The sequence below is a fragment of the Tupaia chinensis genome, unplaced genomic scaffold (genome assembly GCF_000334495.1).
Source record: "Tupaia chinensis unplaced genomic scaffold, TupChi_1.0 Scaffold144255_1, whole genome shotgun sequence".
NCBI lineage: Eukaryota > Metazoa > Chordata > Mammalia > Scandentia > Tupaiidae > Tupaia > Tupaia belangeri.
Genome location: NW_006204113.1, coordinates 6431921 through 6446039, shown reverse-complemented (window position 1 = coordinate 6446039; position 14119 = coordinate 6431921). Strand labels below are relative to the sequence as shown.

Below are 14119 nucleotides of genomic sequence, written 5' to 3'. Positions count from 1 at the left end.
CTTTCCCTCCCCCTTCCCTTTTTCTCATGATGCAAGATTATGATTCTCTTTTTATACATGAGAAGTCTGAGATCAAGGGAGAAACCCTAGTTATTAGAGACCACACAGCCAGTAAGAGATAAGATAGTTTATTTTTTTCTTTTCTTTTTTAGATTTTTGCCATAGGATGCAAGGATAAGTTGGAGAGAGACAGAGAGAACTAAAGTGAGAAATGACCCCCTAGAGAGGATGGACACACTGAAATCCCTTCTTCTCCATTCTCTTCTTGGGATTTTTGGCACACAGGCCCACATGCCTGGTGTGATTTTCAAGTCACTGGGTCTGGGACTCAAATTGTTGTCAGCCATATGTCAGCCAGCAGCTTATATACCACACCATTTACTGGCCCTGATTGCTCTTTTCTAATAAAGTCCAAAAAGTATTTTTCAGGTTTATGAGAATTAATAGCCATCTTTCATTATAAATTATTTTTCATTTTATTTAGTATTACAGAATGATACTTTAAAACAATGTAACCAATTTAAATACATAGTAAAACAAATAAATATAAAACCTTACATAAAAAGGATGGAGGAATAGAGGAAAATAATAAAATATGATGTATTTATGTATGTAAATACTTGTACATGATAATATTAGATTATAGTACTACTAATAATAGCATCAATATACAAATAAATTTATATGTAAAAGATCAGAAGCCTTTCTATACAAGTTTCTCAAGAGATTAAGAGAGGGAGTGATTCCATTCTGCATGGCTGTTTTCTGGAGGTGTAGTCATTTACCTCTGTCTGCCTTCTCGCCCACCTAAGTACATGCCACCACCCCATGGAAGATTTGATGGCTATGGACATAAACCCCTGAGGCCTCAGAACTACCTTTTTGGTTGTGAACTAAAGGCTGATGACAAAGATTATCACTTTAAAGTGGATAATGATGAAAATGAACAACAGTTATCTTTAAGAATGGTCAGTTTAGGGGCTGGTGCAAAGGATGAACTGCACATTGTTGAAGCAGAGGCAATGAATTATGAAGGCAGTCCAATTAAAGTAACACTGGCAACACTGAAAATGTCTGTACATCCAATGGTTTCCCTTGGGGGCTTTGAAATAACAACACCTGTGATCTTAAGGTTGAAGTGTGGTTCAGGGCCTGTACATATTAGTGGACAGCTACTAAGATGCAGAGTTGGAAGAAGAAGAGGAAACGGACGTGAAACTCCTCTAAGTATATCTGGAAAGCAATCTCCCCCTGGAATGGGTAGCAAGGTTCCACAGAAAAAAGTTTAACTTGCTGCTGATGAAGATGATGACGATGAAGATGATGGTGACGATGAAGATGATGATGATGATTGTGAAGATAAGGAAACAGAAGAAAAACCTCCAGTGAAGAAACCTATACCAGATACTCCTGGCAAAAAATGTTCAAAAATCAAACCAGAATATAAGACTCAAAATCATCAACACCAAGATCAAAAGTCAAGAATCATTTAAAAAAAACAAGGAAAAAAATACCTAAAACACCAAAAGGACCTAGTTCTGTAGAAGACATTAAAGCAAAAATGCAAGCAAGTATAGAAAAAGGTTCTCTTCCCAAAGTGGAAGCCAAGTTGATCAATTATGTGAAGAATTGCTTCTGGATGACTGACCAGGCAGCTATTCAAGATCTCTGGCAGTGGAGGAAGTCTCTTTAAGAAAATAGTTTAAACAGTTTGTAAAAATTTTCCATCTTATTTCATTTCTGTAATAGTTGATATCTAGCTATCTTTTTATAATGCAAAGTGAGAACTTTCCCTTTTGTGTTGTCCAAGTTCCATTGCCAAGAATGTGCTGTCCAAAATGCCTGTTTAGTTTTTAAAAACGGAACTCCACCATTTACTTGGTTTTCAGTATGTATGGAATATTATGATGGGACACAGTAGTAGTGGTGGTCAGACATGGAAATGGTGGGGAGACAAAAATATACATGTGAAATAAATTCAGTATTTTAATAAAGTAAAAAAAGAAATTAAGAGAGAATTTATGTAAGAATGACTCAAAAGAGTAATGCTGATTCTTGCCCAAGACAAAAGAAGAATTAAAAGGGTGAACATAGAAAGGGGATAGCACAGCAGTGTTTACCAAAGGAGAAAACAGTTACCAGTCAGGGAGAGGTTCTAGAAAACAATTTGTCAAAGAGGAACTGAGGAGAGGGGTTTTTATTTTGATTAGAAAGTCTTTGTTCAGACTTGTTCTCAGGAGGGGCTTATGCATGCATTCTCCTTATAGAGGGGGTCACATGCTATGTGGGTCCAGTTATTCTCCTAATTAGAGAGTGGGTATGAAGATCATAAGACTCTCTTTGTCTAAAAACTTTTGACCATGAAGGAACATTATCTTCTTCCAGGAATGTAGTGGCACCTGAAAAAAGCCTTAATTGCTATATTTGCTTTAGCTCAATCATTGAGTCGCTACTGCAAGCTGTTTCTTATGAGCAAGCAGTTCAGTGAGAGCTGAGCTGCTGCTGAACTGTTGTGTCTCCATCTTTAAAATTAGCCATTTCGTGGTTCCATTTTGGAATCTCTAACTACATTGTTAGGGTCCCTGTCTCCTATATCAAGAAGATGCTAGAATAAAAGCTAGCGTTAGATTAAGTATTAACTAATTAAACTTTGAGAAGAATATAAAAATTAAGGTATTGATGGAAATAATTAGCTCTGCTGAAATAATAATTAATGTGGTTATTTTTAAACATGAATATGTGTGAGCAGTCCAGACAAAAGTAAGCATGCCTTCCTCAGAGTAATTAGATACAGGGGTTTTTGAGAGTGAGAGACAAGGTTTAGAATTTAGCAAAAAAAGTTTTTCCATTGGTCTGACTCAAAAAGGTGGGACATCTGGAAGTGGGGGTCTGTTGGCCATAGGTGTGTTTTACAGTATTTAGGTTGGTGATTGGAAAGTAACATCTGTGTTTCATGAAGGTATCAGCAGAGTATGTTTTAACAGAGAAAAGGGAGCTTGTATACTTTATAAGATCCTGTTCCAAGGACAGGGTGTAGGAAGAATCTTGTTATCGATGAGTCAAATAGTCTGCTAATGTTTGTGGGCATAACTCACCCATCACAAAGATATTATGCCAGGGACAGGATGTAGCATGAGTCCTGTTATAAACTAGGCCAAAATGGTTGTTAACATTTGTGGGTATGACTCACCCCAAACCCTATGAAAGGGAATTTGGAAATAGGAAAAAGCAGTCAGACTTCTGTATTCAAAGGATAATTATTTTGTAAAATAGGGAAAACATGTCAGTATTGATTGTAAAAATCTGTAAGTGGAGAAATGAAGAATCATGAAACCTTTGCAAGCCAGAGATATTTAAATTATGTAGCAGGTGCAAAGAGTATTTGCTGGGTAAAATTATTTTACTTGGAATCTAGATGGTGAGACAGCAGTAATGCAACTGGACACACATGGAAAAAGTCCAGGGTTTGTATCCCAGGACGGCCTTGCACACATGAGGTGTGTACAGGCATGCCTGGATCACCGGCTGGGAGTGGGGATGGATAGCAGTGTGAAGACCCTATTGTGGGTGCCTATCTGTCCTTTTCCCTCTCAGTCTCTTTTCTCTCATGGAACAAAAGAATAAGTACATTTAAACAAACAACAACGAAACTTTTTGCATGTTAAGACTGAATGTTTACCATCCTTGGCACTACCCATATCTGTTACGAATTGTGACAACCAAGAACATACTCTAAATTTGTTTAATGCTTCCCAATTCTATAACCATACATTAATCATTCTCATTTGTAATGTGTAATCTGAGGATTATTGTGGCATTCAAGTTGTAAAATTTCAGAATGTTTCAGATTATTTTGGAAATATATATGAAAGCACTACAAATGTTGAAAATTACAAAAGTGCAGTTTATATTTTCCCATCTAATGGCTTTGAATCAAATGGGTCTTATCTTGAGTAGCATAGGAACTTTATGAAAGTTAATAAAATACATTTCATAGAACAGTATCAGGGGCCAGCAGATGGCATGATGGTTAAAGCTTTGGATTTCACATGCCCAACCTCACTTTTTGAGTCCCAGATGTGGTGACTTGAAAAATGTCTGCATATGCATGCATGCCCAAAATTCTGAAAGAATGGAAGAGAAGGGATTTCAGAGTGGCCATCCCCCTGGGAGAAGTGATTTCTCACTTTTCCTATCTCTGTGTCTCTCTGTCTCTCTCCAGTTAGTGCACATACCCTGCTGCAGAAATCTGAAAAAAAAAAAGAGATAGAATCAGATACTTCATATTTCAGCCCCAAATGACCAAAGTTTCTTAAAATCATCCCCCTGGTCCTGCTTCATGGACCTCTCAGTAGAAGATACTCTCTGGAACAATAACACTGAAAACTGAGCTATAAAAATAAATAATATTCATTAAAATAAAAGTGTAAATAATATTTATTAAGATGAAAGTGTTTTTAGTTATGAAGAAGTATGCTAGTTGGTCATGGAAGATATTTATATAATCAAATATGGGCCGCTTTGTATAAATTTTTACTTCTATGATTCCAGTCTCAAAGATTTAAGGGCACGTGGCAATTACAATCATAATATGACAACGTGGCCTTGACAGTTTCAAATTTGTCTGAATTATTTATTTAGTTATTTTTTAGGTTTTTACCTCAGAGCATGTGTGCTTCACTAGAGAGAGTCAGATACAGTGAGAGTGGAAGTGAGAAATCACTCCCAGCGGGGATGTCCACACCTTAATCCCTTCTCCATTCTCCTCCTGGCATCTTGGGCATGAACGCACAGGCACCCAGAATGATTTTCAACCAGGACTCAATATGTGGTTGACCATGTGGGAGTCCAGTGACATAACCACGGTGCCATCTGTTAGTCCCATGTCTGAATTTTTCTGACATCAGTGTATATTTTCATACCATCCCACCTCTTGTGATCATGTATTTTATAGATTTATTGCCTGTTTTATTAAGCAAACCAAACCAAACCAAACCGTGTTTGTTAGGTCTTAGTTTTACTCTCATTTTTAGGGTCATTTTCATCATACTAACCAGACAAGCAGACTAGACGAGTAGCCACACTAGAGTGGTAGTGTAGGGAGTTCAGAAATTTGAGGCTTGTCAGAAGAAAAAGGTGTGACCACCAGGTGGCAATAGAATATTCAAACTTTGGGTGATTTATTTATGTATATATGAGACAGTTTTACAGGTGGGAAATTCTCTTACTGCAGAGATCTGAGAAAAGAGGGCGAGAAACCCCTGGGAGACAGGTATTTCAGAAATGGGGTGCATGGCTAGGTGATGGGAAGGAAGTCTGTGGGTCAGAAAGCTGCAAAGGCAGCAGTGGTTTGGGGTATTTGTAATGCAGGCGTTTATCTTACCTACCGCTAGCATATGTGTTGGACAGAGATTTATGGGGTATGCAAAATAAATAGACTTTAAATTGCTAAAAGGCTGTTTATTATGGCTATGTTTAAAACAACTGGATATGTAAAATCTTAGTTTATCACCAGAGAGTGTTTGAGCTAATGGACCTCAGCTGGAAATGAAGAAATAGACAGCCAAGAGCCACTGTCCAGAGGTCAACCTCGGTTCTTTTATACAATCAGGAGATTCTATGGCATGGTGAAAAGAAAGCAAATTTGAAATCAAGGAATCCAGATTTAAAGTCTTTCTTCTATTTCTTATTAACTATCTGACCTCTGGAAATTCTATTATGTTTCAGAACCTCAGATACCTAATTTGGAACAAGGGGATCATAATAGCCAACATAATACTGACATGAAGATTAACTCATACTGAACACCATGTACCTAGTACTAACATGCATTCAGTAAGTATTAGATGCTTTGAGAATTCTTTCCCATACATTGGGGAATGTTTTAGTTTGAGTACCCCTTGGATAATCTGAGCCATGGATAACAAAACTTCACCCAATAGGTTGCATTCAGGTAGTTATTTTGGAAAGTTACAATAGAAAATATTGGAATCTGAAGCTGCAGAGAGGAAATCAGGAAAAGAGGGAAAACATACAAAGAGGTACTCTGACCAGTCAGTGGTATAGTGTTAAGGTAGCTGTATCCTACATGGCTGATTGCGTGGTTCAAGTTTCAGTCTCAGTGGCTTGAAAATATCACTGGGAGAGTGTTCTTGCCTGCCCAAAATCCTAAAAGAAAAAAAGAAAGAAAAAGAAAATATCACTGGGAGAGTGTTCTTGCCTGCCCAAAATCCTAAAAGAAAAAAAGAAAGAAAAAGAAAATATCACTGGGAGAGTGTTCTTGCCTGCCCAAAATCCTAAAAGAAAAAAAGAAAGAAAAAGAAAATATCACTGGGAGAGTGTTCTTGCCTGCCCAAAATCCTAAAAGAAAAAAAGAAAGAAAAAGAAAATATCACTGGGAGAGTGTTCTTGCCTGCCCAAAATCCTAAAAGAAAAAAAGAAAGAAAAAGAAAATATCACTGGGAGAGTGTTCTTGCCTGCCCAAAATCCTAAAAGAAAAAAAATGGAGAAGGGATTGCACCCCATGGTGGCTGCTTTCTCACTCTCTCTCTCTCTCTCTCTCTCTCTCTAGAAAGCATACATGCTCTCTAGCCAAAATAATAATAATAATGATAAAGAATAACTGTGCTATACAGTATGTTTCTGCAGTGTTTACCTATGATCTGAAAAACATATTGAATTTGCCTCAGGATTACCCACTAGAAAAATAAAAGGGAGAAGAATGGGACCAACCTCATGTTGAGGTTAAGGTGCCCTAATCCCACATGGCTGACCACGGTTCAAGTCATGGACCCAGCAGCTTGAAGATCATGATGGGCATATGTGTGTGCATACCCAAAATCTCAAGAGAAGAATGAAGGAGAAGGGATTGTGGTGTGGCCATTCCCCTGGAGGGGGTGTGATTTTTCTCTTTAGGTCTGTCTGTCTCTTTGGTAAGTACAAGTGCTCTATAGCAAAAATACCTTAAAAAAAAAAAAAGGAGGAGAATTTATATAATGTGCACTTCTTCCACTTTACCTATTTAATACTGGGATCTTAACACCGTCTCACTTCTCAATTGTACATATATAAGTGCTGGATTGTTCCCAGTAACTATTCAGCAGCACTGTAACTGCAAATCCAGAGAGGCATAAGGGCAGACAGTCATAATATTAGTGCCACTGGGGTTAGATGCTTTGTAGTTAAAACCATGTGATGTTGGTTGCTACAACAATGGTTGGAATATAAGGTCAGTCAAGAGGTTGATGAAGAAGGAGACATGGTGCATTCAACAGAGAATGCTAAGCTAAACAGAAGAGAGATGGCAACATGCTTTGAAAGGATGGGTTACGTTAAACAAAGCCATGACCTAGCTCATTGATTTTTTCAATTCTGAAGGGTAACATTTTTGTAACTACATGGTTCACAATTCTCCTTGATGATTTTTGAGCAGGGCTAATTTTAGATTTTTTCCGATTGTCTATTTTCTATCAGTGGGTGAAGTGTTAAAGCACACAATTTTCTCATCTATTTAGATTATTTGCATTGCAAGAAAACACTGCTTTCTTACCTTACATAGAGCATCAGTGATTATTTAAGAAGATGCATATGCATAAGAACCCGGGACACATCTTAAGACAGGCACGTTTAATCTGTGCAAATTCAATTTTACTGACTTTTCCCAGAGTGGAGACAAGTGGAACTTTTAAAATGTGTAGGACATTCCTCTGACTGTTCTACTCAATTAGCCTATGCCTGTGAGTAAGCATAAGCATAAGCTTGAAGGTGGAAATTTGCTGCTTTCTTGGTCATTTTCTCTCTCAGTCAAAACATCACAAGAAATCCTAGGGGCTAAGAGTGTTTTAAAAAGTCCATTTTTCACACAAAATTTCTTCCAAAAATGAGACAGTCCCTTCATCTAGTACTCAGTGAAAGAAACCATGAATCGGATCAAAACCAGAAGGGAAAAGAACATAATATTTCAGTGTCTATAGTGTCTATTCTTCCAGAGGATTTTCAAGTGAATTGATAACTGTGTTCAGTTGTGTTCCATGTACTCACTGAAGACTCGAAACTCTGAGTAAAGTGCGACCTAGTTGATCAGCTAGACAAACAGTAGGGAAGGACCACCAAGAATACCACAGATACTGAAATGGTTTGACTCTCTTCTCTTTCTTTATTTTTACGTTTCCTACACTATTGCTCTTTCTTTTCCTTAGTGCTTTTTTTCCTCTAACTTTGGCTTACTAATTGCCTTGACATATCAGGGCTTATCATGGAACAAATTCTGTTTCAAGAAATTCTTTGATCATTCTTCCTTCAGACAACAGCCTAATTTTCTGGGTTTTTTTACCACCAAGAATACCACAGATACTGAAATGGTTTGACTCTCTTCTCTTTCTTTATTTTTACGTTTCCTACACTATTGCTCTTTCTTTTCCTTAGTGCTTTTTTTCCTCTAACTTTGGCTTACTAATTGCCTTGACATATCAGGGCTTATCATGGAACAAATTCTGTTTCAAGAAATTCTTTGATCATTCTTCCTTCAGACAACAGCCTAATTTTCTGGGGTTTTTTTTATTTGTTTGTTTTGTTTTGTTTTGTTTTGTTGCTTTGTTTTGTTTTGACTTGAATTTCTAAGAATCTACATGACTCAGTCTATGAATTTTCTTTGTGTTCTAGTACTTCAACTATTGTCGAAAAACATAAACATTTACTCTTGGTGAATCATTGTCTCCCCCAATCCCAGCATTTTTTATGATAAAGCAGGGCATAGAGACTGCATAGGGTTTTGTAAACAACCATCAGGCCTATCGATAGTTTCACGCAGAAAGGGAATGTGGCTCAGACAATCAGAATTGATTTAATTTTCCTCAGTTATTTAGTACAAAATGTGTTCTCCACTTTACTAGCCAACAGGAAGTTAGTATCTTGTATCTTGTATACCATTTAGATAAAACCACAACTGGAATGGAAGCTTTGTTAGCAAGTATTTTGTACATAAGACTACAGCCGTCTCCTTTTCTTTGTCTTTGAACTTTTACAATTGTCCTCAACATAAAAAAAAAAAAAAAAAAAAAACAATTTTTATTCTGTGACATTCTCATTTAACCCTCTCTGGATTATTGAATAAATAAGCAAATAGCAACAAAATTCTTATTCTAAGCTTCTTTGAAGACCAAATGGAGAAAGAATAATTAAAAAGTTGTGGATATCACAAGGTTCCTTTCAGACATGTCAACAACACCCAAGGTTGAAGAAAATAAGAAAGCCTCAATCAAGGGCAGGAAGAAAATGGTTACGTGGTGACAAACCATGTAACAACACCTTGAAACCCAGATATTTAGATTGCCTTTAATTATAATGCATTTGTTCAAATGGAGTAAAGTTTAAAGTATCTTCTCTTTAGAATATTATTCCAAAATAATGAGTGGAAGAATTGTATTTATTACTATACATTAGCCAATTTCTTGAGAGATCTGAGTATGTATAAGGTGGAACAAATTTCTTTCTTTGAGACATTTTTTTTTTTTTTTGTCATAGGGCATGTGCACTTTCTGGAGAGACAAAGACAGAAAGTGAGAAATCACCCCTTCCAGGAGGGAGGGTTACCCACAATCTTTTCTCCTCCACTCTCCTCTTGGGATTTTGGGCATGCATACACTTGTGCCTAGCATGAATTTTAAGCCGCTGTGTTCAGGACTGGAACTGCAATTGACTACATGGGAGTCCAGAGATGGAACCATTACACCATCTGCTGGTCCTAATAGTAGACTAAATATTAAAAAATAGATTTTTTTTGTCAATATGAGATGATAGGTTATGTGGATGGAGGGAGGTAAGATGTATTAAGATTTAATTTCTATGATTTAAAAAGACTCATTAAACATGAGAGCATGTTTTCATAGAAGATAAAATATATCCTTGTATTAAATTTGATAGTTTCAGGATTTGTGTACATTTTTTATTTTGTAAGTTTTTAGAACCTAAGAGAGGTGCTCATTATGTTCTCAAATGATAGCAGTACACCTATTTATCTTCACGTGTGTTTTCAGCATGCTCTGTGCCATACGCACTATATCAAAGGTTTCCTAGCAACTCAAGATGGCATACAAGAGTGAGCAGTGAGGCTGGCGTCTTGGTTGCTGTATTCGATGGACAGGAACAAAAACAGTCCCGAGTACTGCAGAGACTGGAAAGACAAGGAGGATAACATCTACGACTGGGGTGGTTTGGGTTCAGAAATAGACACTGGAGCCTAAAAGAAGCAAAAGAAGCAAAAAGAGAAGGAAAAAACAGGGAGACAGATTCAACCCAGGATCAACCTGTGAAGATGATCTCTTTGTCAATGGAATGGATCCAGAAAGTACAGAAGGCTGCTAAGCTGTTTTCATGGGCCAGGAAGCAGCCAGAGCCATGGAAGAAGCTAACAAGAAAAGCTGCAAGTTCTGGGATATGCAGACTGTCCCTAAACTGGGTGAAGTGGTGAACACTCATGGCCCTATGGAACCTAACATAGACTGCATCTGCAAGGAGCCTTGTTGCCTGCCGATTACTTCACCTAGAATTCCGTGGACCTGGGGGATCATGGTGTGTTGGAAGAACTACCCACACTTCTGGATGAGAATTACGTGGAAAGTGATGGCAACCTGTTCCAATTTATTACCCAGTATTTCTTTTGTGGGCTTTCTAGCCACCCAGTTGGCTCCCCAAGTGTCACTGCTCAGTTCGAATGGTTTCAAGTCAGAAACTGGTTGGAATCATAAGAGCCATCCCAGCAAACATCCATATCTATGACAGAGAGAAGATGGATAATACTCAATTGGCTTCGATAAAATTCATTTGTTCAGTTAGAGCAAAAGATTCAGGACATCAACTTCTGGAGTGTCCACAAGAAGCTGCACTCCAAGAGTGTGGCTTACATCTATTTATTTTTGGAGAGATTTTTCTCTATAGGGCGCGTGCGCTCGCCAGACAGAGAGAGACATAGAAACAGAAAGTGAGAAATCACCCCCCAGGGGGCATGGTCAACACAATCCCTTCTCCTCCATTCTCCTCTCAGGTTCTTGGGCACGCATGCAGCCCGGCGTGAGTTTTAAGCCACCAGGTCCGGGACGCAAACCGCGGTCAACTACGTGGGAGTCCAGCGACATAGCCATTATGCCAACTGCTGGTTCCCAGTGTGGCTTACATCTTGATCTGTGAGATAACCCAGCAGATTCACCTGGAGAGTATTTTCCAAGCTGTTAGCCCTAGTGGGGTAGTCCTACTAAATAAAGTCTGTTGGTACCTATGGGTACTGGCATCGTTCCCTAAACCCACAGAAGCTAACTGAAATTCTCCTTACTGAGCAGAAATGTGATCATGTAGCATAGCATGGAACTCTACCAACTGACAGAGACCCCCAAGAGAGCTGAGCTATGACCAATGGGGAATAAAAGGACATTCCTGTAGTGTATCACTTCTCGCCAGGTGCATGAAATAGTTTCACCTCAGGTTTGCCATGTGCCAGAGGGTGTGGCGCACTAGTTCTATTCTCAGAGAATATCACGGACACTTTCATAGTAATGAATGAAAATGGTGCAATGACCAGTTTTCCAAGCTTTTGTATGCTTCTTGTCACCATCATGAACCATTCAACCTAGAGTCTAAAAGCTGCTTATTTGTTCTCTGACATTCACAACTGGAACCCTTTTCTAGACCTTATGTGTGACAACCTTGTTCTCACCAAAATGAAAGGGTTTGAAGAATAAAATCTTCCTGAGAGACTCAAGTCAGGCATGGGGGATGGCAACCTGCAGGATTAACTTTACAATCAGAAATGTCCCAGCATGGAGGCAGAAAACTTTGAACTGATGTTACAGTAATGAGTGGGCAGTAAGATTCTGTATAAAGCCACTGAGAATGTATCCACATCTTGTCACAAATGCGAGATTCCCTAACACAGAGAAGAGAACTGAACTGACTTTACCAAACCACCCCCAAACTTGACAATTGTATTACAACGGCATGGGCTGTGTGAAGTCACTTCTGGCTGTGTTTCTTCTTGTGGTCTCCCTGTTTTCCAAATAATAATATCCTCATGTAACTATGAGCAAGGAAACGCAATTGCTGAAAAGTAACTCATGATTGGCATATTATGGAGTTAATGAGTGAATTCCAGAAGTGTGTATATGTATATGTTTGTGTTTGTGTACTTTTTAAGCTTTTCCTAATGTCATTATAAAGTATAAGAGTACATCAGAAAGTTCATGGAAAGGAAGAATTAAAGTATAAGACCATTTTGGCACAAACATTTTTTAAAACCTGTGCATTTTTTTTTATAATATACATTTTGTACTTTTTAAAGACTCTGTTCTTATATAATGATGGTTAATTTGAACCACCAAGACAAGATTTAAAATGTATACATCTGGGGCCAGCAGGTGGCATAGCAGATATGTTTCTGGACTGTGGCATGGCTGACTGAGGTTCAGGTCCAGATCCAGTGCTTGAAAATCACACTGGGCACATGTGCACGTGCCCATGATCCCAGGAGGAGAATAGAGGAGAAGGGACTGCAGCGTGACCATCTCCACTGGGGGTGATTTCTCACTTTTCTTCCCTCTGTCTCTCTCTGTCTCTCTCTCTCTCTCTGGTCAGCCCATGTGCTCCATGGCAAAAACCTCCTAAAAAAATAAATGAAATGTATTCATCTAACCATCTTTCCATCCTTAAACAATTATTAATGCCCACCGTGGAAGGAAAACCAATTTGTTTTTACATAATATGCAGAGATAAGTAGATAATAACCTTAAAGAAGATCTAAACAGTTATAATACAGTTAAGTGTTAAGTGTCAAAGAAATGTATCAATAACATGATTTTTGAGTTGAATATCATGATATTTGCTTAATACATGATCAAGAAAGGCTCCATGAAAACATAGGTGTTTGGGATGATCCTCAAGAAAGAGGTGGGAGATTAAGGGCTATTGCACAATAAGAAAGATTATGTAGGTAAGAGAAATGCTACAGTGAGGGAACCAGCAGTTAGCGTAGTGGCTATGTCGCTGGACTCCCACGTAGTCGATCGCGGTTCGTGTCCCGGACCCGGTGGCTTAAAACTCACGCCGGGCGCGTGTGTGCGCATGCCCAAGATCCCGAGAGGAGAATGGAGGAGAAGGGATTGCGGCATGGCCATCCCCCCTGGGGGGTGATTTCTCACTTTCTGTCTCTATGTCTCTCTCTGTCTGTCTGGCGAGCGCACGCGCCCTACAGTGAAAATCTCTCCAAAAAAAAAAAAAAAAGAAATGCTACAGTGAATGGTGAAGCATTAAAATAAACAAACAAACAAACAAAAAACAGTGAAAATCATCTCTCCAAAAAAAAAAAAAAGAAATGCTACAGTGAAGGGTGAAGCATTAAAACAAACAAACAAACAAACAAAAAACAACAACAAACCAACCAAAAAACTGGGGTATTTTGAATACCAAACTAAGGAGTTAGGGTCATTTCAAATTTGCGCTGTTGTCCCTATTTGTAAGTAAAGTTTTCTGAAATAGGGTTATGCTTATTTGATTATGTAATGTAATCACTACTTCATTTAGCCTTCCCACCTCAGTCATCTTATGAAGGTGGAACAGAGATCTAATGTCCATCAAAAATATTTTCTATACTACCTGGTTGCTACAGGAATTTAAAAAAAAAGGCTTATCCCTGGATAGGATGAGTTCTTAAATTGGTTTAAACAATTCGTAAGTCTAAGAGTAAATTCCAGTGTTCATTAGGGCCGTGGTTATCTATGCAATTTATCCGTGGAAAAGTTCTAGAATGACACATTTGTATTCCTGACAAAACCAGGTTGAGGGGTTTGTGTGTGCATATGTACAGTCAATTAGCAAGTACCTTGAAAGCTACAGCCTTTTATTATAAAGCAAAATGGAGTCTAAATAACTGTTCTTTCTCTCACTGGGACTACACAATTATTGCTGCATTAAACTTAATTAGCTCAGACTTCATTAAGTTGAAATTTGTTATAATTCAGGTAGACTGAACTACAATATACTATTACAGCATTTTTTCCCTTTAAGAATCTGTTCAAGTAGTATATAGAAAAAAAAGAAAGAAAGAAAGAAAGAAAAAGAAAAACCAAAACTACTC

At 38.1% G+C, this 14119-nt stretch overlaps 1 pseudogene; it reads left to right on the top strand.

The window, feature by feature from the left end:
* The first annotated feature begins 10133 nt into the window (after positions 1-10133).
* Positions 10134-11846, top strand: LOC102469570 (glycylpeptide N-tetradecanoyltransferase 1-like; annotated as a pseudogene).
* Positions 11847-14119: the final 2273 nt, after the last annotated feature.